The sequence below is a fragment of the Scyliorhinus canicula genome, chromosome 3, assembly GCF_902713615.1.
Source record: "Scyliorhinus canicula chromosome 3, sScyCan1.1, whole genome shotgun sequence".
Taxonomy (NCBI): domain Eukaryota; kingdom Metazoa; phylum Chordata; class Chondrichthyes; order Carcharhiniformes; family Scyliorhinidae; genus Scyliorhinus; species Scyliorhinus canicula.
In genome coordinates, this window is record NC_052148.1 from 43,407,335 (window position 1) to 43,415,535 (window position 8,201).

At 48.0% G+C, this 8,201-nt stretch overlaps 1 long non-coding RNA gene across 1 annotated transcript; it reads left to right on the forward strand.

Moving 5' to 3' along the window:
• The first annotated feature begins 3,249 nt into the window (after positions 1-3,249).
• Positions 3,250-6,006, forward strand: LOC119963943. The gene is made up of 2 exons (XR_005460207.1): positions 3,250-3,350; positions 5,706-6,006. It is a non-coding gene; the product is annotated as an uncharacterized LOC119963943 (long non-coding RNA).
• The last annotated feature ends 2,195 nt before the right edge of the window (positions 6,007-8,201 follow it).

Below are 8,201 nucleotides of genomic sequence, written 5' to 3' on the forward strand. Positions count from 1 at the left end.
CCGCCGCCATCTTGCCTTTTCTGCCTCTCGCCGTTCTCTGTGGTAATACCGACTTTTGGACCGCTCCACTGCGAGTCCAGTCCATCCACCGGCTGCTGGGCACACTGGCTGTGTTTCCCCCCGGGGAAACAGCGCCGTTGCGGGCTCTTAAAAGAGCCCGAAAGTCCAAAAAAAGCGGGACGTGCGGCTTAGCTCCGCATTGCCGCCACCGGAAGTTGTATCGAAAGATACCGGGCGACTCGAAAGCAAAACATAATTAGGATTAAGGAAGGCGACCATATTTAGAGCCAGATAAACAGAGCAACAAGACAAGGCTCCCTGAAGGACTACAGGAATCAAGGTGGCGGAGAGGTGGTTACTGCAACAACAGATCCCAGGATGGCTGGAATGTTAGGCAGGACAGGGAGTAAGAGTCTTGGTACATTCGCCGCCATCTTTAATCTCTAAACCGCCCTGGCCCAGTGGGCATGAGCATGTGTGTGTGTGTGTGTGTGTGTGTGTGCAGGTCGTGACCTGTATCAGACAGCAGATACATAGTAACACTACCACCCGAAAGTTCCTCTCCAAGTCACTTACCGTCCTGACTTGGAAATATATTGCCGCTCCCTCACTGTCAATGAGTCAAAATCCTGGAATTCCTTCCCAAACACCACTGTGGGTGAACCTACAACACATGGACTGCAGCAGTTCAAGAGTGCAGCTCACCACCACTTTCGCAATTAGCGATGAGCAATAAATGCTGGCCTAACCAGCGCCACCCACATTTCATGAATTATTAAAATTAAATTCCCGTTTCATTTGCTACGCACTCTGAGTAATATCCCCTGTCACCTTTGAAAATCTATACATATGCACCCCATTTATCTCTGTTCCCAGACTCTCTTCAGAATTGTGTCATTAAGTTTATTCCAAAATACTTCACTTCTCACTTTGCTGCATTAAATTCCATCAGTAAGAAGTCTTACAACACCAGGTTAAAGTCCAACATGGTTGTTTCAAACACTAGCTTTCGGAGCACTGCTCCTGCCTCAGACCCTTCTTACTGTGCTCACCCCAGTCCAACGCCGGCATCTCCACATCTTAAATTCCATCTACCATTTGTCTGTCCATTCTCCTAACCTATCCATGTCCTGTTGCAATTGATTACAGTACATGCAGCATTGTTAACAGAGAATTACAAGCTATTAATTGATTTGGTGAACTTGTATAACTGTGGCAAATACATTTTGGTGTATGCAACATGTAAGATCATCCACTTCAGACCTAAAAGTGATGGATCAAAGTAAAAACATAGCAAGTAGGAATAGATCATGCAGTGCATAGGGCGAGATTCTCCGCAAATGCGGAGAATCGTAAAGGCTGCCGTGGGACAGGCTGTGACCCACGGCAGCCTACACGGCCACTTCCGGGGCTGATTCTCCCCCCCCGGGCGGGGCTAGAGCGGCCCCGTGCGTCACGGCCTTGACGACGGTCGTCAAGGCCGTACATCAAGCGTCACGGCGGCTGATGCGGCATGTGCAGGTTGGACAACGCCAACCCGCACATGTGCAGTTGGCGTCTTTCTCCTCAGCCGCCCGGCAAGATGTGGCGGCTTGATCTTGCCGGGCGGCGGAGGGGAAAGAGTGCGTCTGTTTTGGACGCTGGCCCGACAATCGGTGGGCACCGATCGCGGGCCCGTCCTCTCCCGAGCACAGTCATGGTGCTCCCGTGCCAATCGGGCCTCTAGATGCCCCAAACGGGCATCTGCCGCCCGTTTCACGACGGCAGCGAGCAGGTGTGTTTGCTGCCGTGTTCAAATGGGCGTGAAGAACCGGCCGCTTGGCCCATCGGAGAATCGGCGCTCGCCGTAAAATACGGCGAGCGCCGATTTGTGGCATGGGTCGGGCGCGGGGGGGGGGAGAATAGCGGGAGGGCGTGAAAAATGTCGGGAGGCCCTCCCACTATTCTCCCACCCGGCGGAGAATCGCGCCCATAGTGTCTAGGAGCAGGAGTCGACCATTCGGCCCTTTGAGCTTACTCCGTCATTCAATATGATCATGGCTGGTCCTTGATCTCAATGCCATATTACTGTTTCTTCCCCATACCCTTTGATGCCATGAACATGTCAAAAATTGTCTATCCCTTTCTTGAATACATTCAGTGACTTGGCCTCCACAGCCTCCTGTGGTAGAGAATTCCACATTCCCTTTTGGATAAAGAAATTTTCCCTCATCATAGTCCTAAATGGTCTACCCCTTATCCTGAGACTGTGTCCCCAACTGGGGAAAACATCCTCCCTATATCTAGTCTGTTTAGCCTTATTAAAATTTTATACATTTCAATCAGATTTCTTCTCATCTTTCTAAACTCTAGTGTATATAGGCCCAGTCAAACCAATCCCTCCTCATTGGACAGTCCCGTCAACCCTGGTATCTGCCTAGTGACTCTCTGCTGCATTCCTTCGATGGCAAGTATATCCTTTCTTAGGGAGACCAAAACTGCACACAGTGCTCCAGGTGTGGTCTCACCAAGGATTTGTATAACGGCAGCAAGACATCCCTATTTCTGAACTCAAATACTTGAATCTGCTCCACCATTTACTAAATACATGGTTAAACCTCTACATCAACTCGGGCAGAACAGTGGGTTTGCCCTGTAGCCTCATGATGCTGAGGTCCCAGGTTTGATCCTGGCTCTGGGTCACTGTCCGTGTGGAGTTTGCACATTCTCCCCGTGTTTGCGTGGGTTTTGCCCCCACAACCCAAAGATGTGCAGGCTAGGTGGATTGGCCACGCTAAATTGCCCCTTAATTGGAAACAATTAATTGGGCTGAATTTTTTTTTTAAAACCTCTACACCCACTCACTAAACCCATATCTCTTGATTTCATTAATACCAATATTATCCTTCAATCGATATCACTTGGGGAAATAACAGATTATAGTTACAGAGGTGGAAATTAGTGGTGTTAATGACTGGCTTAATCTCTGACTGTTGCTGCGGAGAGGGATGGAATTGAAAGTTCAGCAGTTAATTTAAGTGTCACCTTGGCTGCGTTGGTATCACTTTGCTGGTAGAACCTGAACCAACAACCTTTTTACCTAATGGTGGTACCAGCTCAGTAAAGCTGACATTTTAATAAGGCTCTAACCTAATTACTGTATTGACATTATTGCTTCTGTCTTTTCTTTCCGTGGCCAGTTGGGGGCAACATAGCCTCATTGAAGAGCTTGTTTTTGTAATGGTTTTGACTGTCTCCCCCCACCCACCCACCCACTCTATTTCCTCTTCCTGTCCTCTCGTGAAGTTCAGTCAATGGGCGTTGGATTTCCTCTGGTGAATCATTCTATTTTTCTTGTATGAGTTTAGATGGTGAGTGTTGGCGGGGCATAGAAGTATGATCAAGTCTGATCCAGCCCTCACTCACTGCCCAACTGGGATAGCAACTAGAATGAGCTGGTTCCTACATATTCCAGGGGTACTTAACTGTTGCCCCTGGAGAGTTCAGATAACTCAGTTGCGACAGGGATTGGACCTCAGATTCTCCCTTCTCATTAACTCAGCCACTCACTGGACAAAATTGCTGATTTGTCAACTTGACTTTTTAAATTCTTGTTTTGGTATTTCCTGCTGTGCCTGCTGTCTGTCTAACATTCTTTGTCAAGAATGCAAGCATCGTAGGCCCAGACCCTTGTCATTCGAGTTGTACAAAGTACCTCCAGCAATTTTGTCCAGACCTAAACGCTGGCAGCCCTTCCAAGATACTCCTGCTAATACGTCAGCAGGAATCTGGCAAATACCTGGGAATTAGTCACATCATTTTTCAAACCTGTATTGGGAATTTCCATTTGGCTCCATAAGGGCCAGAGACTTTGTGCCCCCCCCTACAAATCCATGTGGTAGAAGAAATGACGGAACCTCTTTAAGTCAGGGGTTTCAAAGAACAAAGAAAAGTACAGCACAGGAACAGGCCCTTCGGCCCTTCAAGCCTGCACCGACCATGCTGCCAGTCAGAAGTGAAACCCCATACCCTCCCAGGGACCATATCCCTCTATTCCCAACCTATTCATGTATTTTTCAAGATGTGGAGATGCCAGCGTTGGACTGGGGTGAGCACAGTAAGAAGTCTTACAACACCAGGTTAAAGTCCAACATGTTTGTTTCAAACACTAGCTTTCGGAGCACTGCTCCTTCCTTCACATGAGGAAGGAGCAGTGCTCCGAAAGCTAGTGTTTGAAACAAACATGTTGGACTTTAACCTGGTGTTGTAAGACTTCTTATTGTATTTTTCAAGACACCCCTTAAAAGTCACTGTCCTCCCTGCTTCCACTACCTCTTCTGGCAGCGAGTTCCAGGCTCCCACCACCCTCTGTGTAAAGAATTTGCCTATGCCCCCTAGTAATTGACACTTCCACCCTGGGAAGAAGCTTTTGACTATCCACTCTGTCCATGTCCCTCATATTCTTGTAGGCTTCTACCAGGTCACCCCTCAACCTCCATCCTTCCAGTGAGAACAAACCATGTTTATTCAACCTCTCCTAATGCCCTCCATACCAGGCAACATCCTGGTAAATCTTTTCTGTAACCTCTCCAAAACCTCCATATCCTTCTGGTAGTGTGGCGCCCAGAATTGAACACTATATTCCAAGTGCGGCCTAACTAAGTTTCTATAAAGCTGCAACATGACTTTGCGATTTTTAAACTCAATGCCCCAGCCGATGAAGGCACGCATGCCGTATGCCTTCTTGACTACCTTATCCACCTGTGTTGCCACTTTCAGTGACCCAGATCCCTCTATCAAAACTCTTAAGGGTTCTACCATTTGCTGGATATTTCCCATCTGTATTAGACCTTCCAAAATGCATTATCCCACATTTGTCCGGATTAAACTTCATCTGCCATCTCTCCGCCCAAGTCTCCAACCAATCGAGATCCTCCTGTATCCTCTGATAGTCCTCATTGCTATCTGCAATTCCATCAACCTTTGTGTCGTCTGAAAATTTACTAATCAAAGCAGTTACATTTTCATCCAAATCATTTATATATATATATTACAAACAGCAAGGGTCCCAGAACTGAACCCTGAGGAACGCCACAAGTCACAGCCCTGCATTCAGAAAAGCACCCTTCCACTGCTACCCTCTGTCTTCTATGACCTAGCCAGTTCTGTATCCATCTTGCCAGCTCACCTCTGATTCCGTGCGACTTCGTCTTCTGTACCAGTCTGCCATGAGGGACCTTGTCAAAGGCCTTACTGAAGTCCATGGAGACGACTTCTCCCCAATCCTCCGAGGATTGTTGTAATGTTGAGAGACATACCCTTGCCAAGAAACTGGGGTTCCAGGCTCAACTCATGATCTGAAAACTCAAAGAGCCAGGTAAATAACTTAAAAGTTCTTCAAGCAGTACCCTTCCCAAGCGGACATGTATCTTCAGTGGGGGAACAATCATCGGCCACAATCTGCGGCCTCTTCAGTAGGCAAGTAACTCCATTGTATCTACAGTGCTATTCAGATGTCAATCAATGGATCTCTGTGGGTACATCTCAGTACTTTCCCCAAATGCACCGCTCCCTATGAATTGTTTAGGGCCTGTTAAGGCTGGTGGTTTCTGATGGTCAGTCTAACCCCCATCAGCCTGCTTCAATAATGTACAGATGTTCCAATGTGTCTTCTTCTAATCCCAATTTTTAATAATGAACAGTTTTATTGCTCAATCTTCCACCAGATGAATTACAGCCACGAATACTCAAAGGAGCGAGGAGGGAAATAGCTGAAGCACTGGTATCCCCACGTATAGAAAAATAAAGAGGCCACATCTCATCTGGAAAATATGAATCTAAATGGGGCAGAAGAACAAAAGGTTTCAGAAGTACAGATACACAAATCAGGAAATGTAACAATGCATGATAATATAATTTAAAGAGCAGGTTTATTTCTCAAGCGATGCAATTGAAAAATAGAGAAGTTATGGATCAACTTGTATCGAATCTAGGGTTACCAACTGTGATTAAATGTATTCCCGGAGATTTCATCAGATGACTTAATTGCTCCCAAGCTCCAGACATTCGTAGAATCCCTACAGTTCAGAAGATGGCCATTCGGCCCATCGCGTCTGCACCGACACACCGAAAGACATCCTACCTAGGCCCACACCACAACCCTATCCCCATTACACAGTAATCCCATGTAACCTTTTGGACGCTAAGGGGCAACTTATCATGGCCAATCCACCTAACCTGCACATCTTTGGACTGTGAGGGGAAACTGTTTTAAACACATCCAGACACGGGAAGAAAGGGCAAACTCCACACAGACAGTCACACAAGGCTGTCAACACAATTGGACCCGGGCCCCTGGGCACTGTGAGGCAGCAGTGCTAACCACTGTGCCACCATGCCAGGTAGCACATTAGTTAGCTAACTCATCCATCCCTGTGACGCACTGTCTTCCTATGCCAATTGGAAAGCCAAAAGTCTTATTACCCAATTGGGTGATGCTTGATTATCAGTCAAACAGCCTTTTATTTTGCTATTTTCAATATTTCTATACCTGGCAAAGAGAAATTCTCAAAGTACTGTCAAAGCTTTGACAAAGGGTCATCTGGACTTGAAACGTTAGTTCTTTTCTCTCCCTACAGCTGCTGCTAGACCTGCTGAGATTTTCCAGCATTTTCTCTTTGGATACTGTTTCAATACGGCCCAGAGGACCCGAGGGGAGTCTATTACTGAGTTTCTGACAAGCTTACAAAAATATTTTTTTAAATAAATTTTGAGGACCCAATTTTTTTGCAATTAAGGGGTGGTTTAGTGTGGCCAATCCACCCACCCTGTTTGGGTTGGAGGGTTGAGACCCACGCAGACGAGCGGAGAATGTGCAAACTCCCCACGGACAGGCACACTTACAAAAATTAGTGGAATTCTGCGACTATGATCCATCACTTCTTGAGCTGCTTCAGGACTGACTGGTATGTGGAATGAACAACATACAACCCAGCGGAAGCCAGTAGCAGAACCATTGTTGGAGTTTAAAAAGCTTGTGGCGATCTCCCTGTCACAGGAACGGGCAGAGAAAGGAGTCCAGGAACACCACGGGACATCGAGGATGGAGGTCAACAGCGTGGGGTGAGCGTCCTGGTGTAAGGCACCCCTCCAGGGCTCTACCCTGGCCCAAACACCACCGAGTCCAGCTCCATGGACTTAGGGCCGCGAAGGCCAGGCAGGACTCCTCCTCCGAGACGGAGACAGTGACCCCAGACGATGATCCGTTTGTGGCCGCAGTAGCCGCAGGGACAGAAAACTCCGGGGCAGCCAGCCGACATGCTGCTCTGCCTGAGGGAGACACCAGCCCAGAACCCGGACCTTCCACGTGGACCAATCCAAGGATGAAGACTGCATGCAATTGAACTGCATCGCAACACCTGGGTGTTGCACCCATTCGGGTGAACGGACCCCCCTTTGAGGTGGAGTTGGACATGGGAGCTGCAGTATCAGTCATTGGGAAGCGAACATTCGGGAAAATAATAATAACAATGCTCCTCCTGCAGAATGTTTGAGGTGAGGGACGCCGTCAGTGTCCCTGCTGATTTCATCTGTGGGAAGTGCACCCATCTCCAGCTCCTCAAAAACCATGTTAGGGAACTGGAGCTGGAGTGGGATGAACTTCGGATCATTCGGGAGGCAGAGGGGGTCATAGATAAAAGCTTCAGGGAGGTAGTTACGCCAAAGAATAAAGATAGATGGGTGACGGTGAGAGGGGCTGGGGGTAAGCAGTCAGTACAGGGATCTGTGGTCATTCCCCTTAGTAACAGGTATACCACTTTGGATACTGTTGGGGGGGGACGGACTTACCAATGGGTCAGCCATGGGGTACAGGTCTCTGGCACAGAGTCTGTCCCTGTTGCTCAGAAGGGAAGGGGGGAAAGGAGTAGAACATTAGTCATTGGAGACTCCATAGTTAGGGGGATAGATAGGGGATTCTGTGGGAACGAGAGAGACCCGCGGTTGGTGTGTTGCCTCCCAGGTGCCAGGGTCCGCGATGTCTCAGATCATGTTTTCGGGATCCTTAAGGGGGAGGGGGAGCAGCCCCAAGTCGTGGTCCACATAGGTACCAACGACATAGGTAGGAAAAGGGATAGGGATGTAAGGCAGGGAGCTAGGGTGGAAACTTAGAGCTAGAACAAACAGAGTTATTATCTCTGGGTTGTTACCCGTGCCACGTGCTT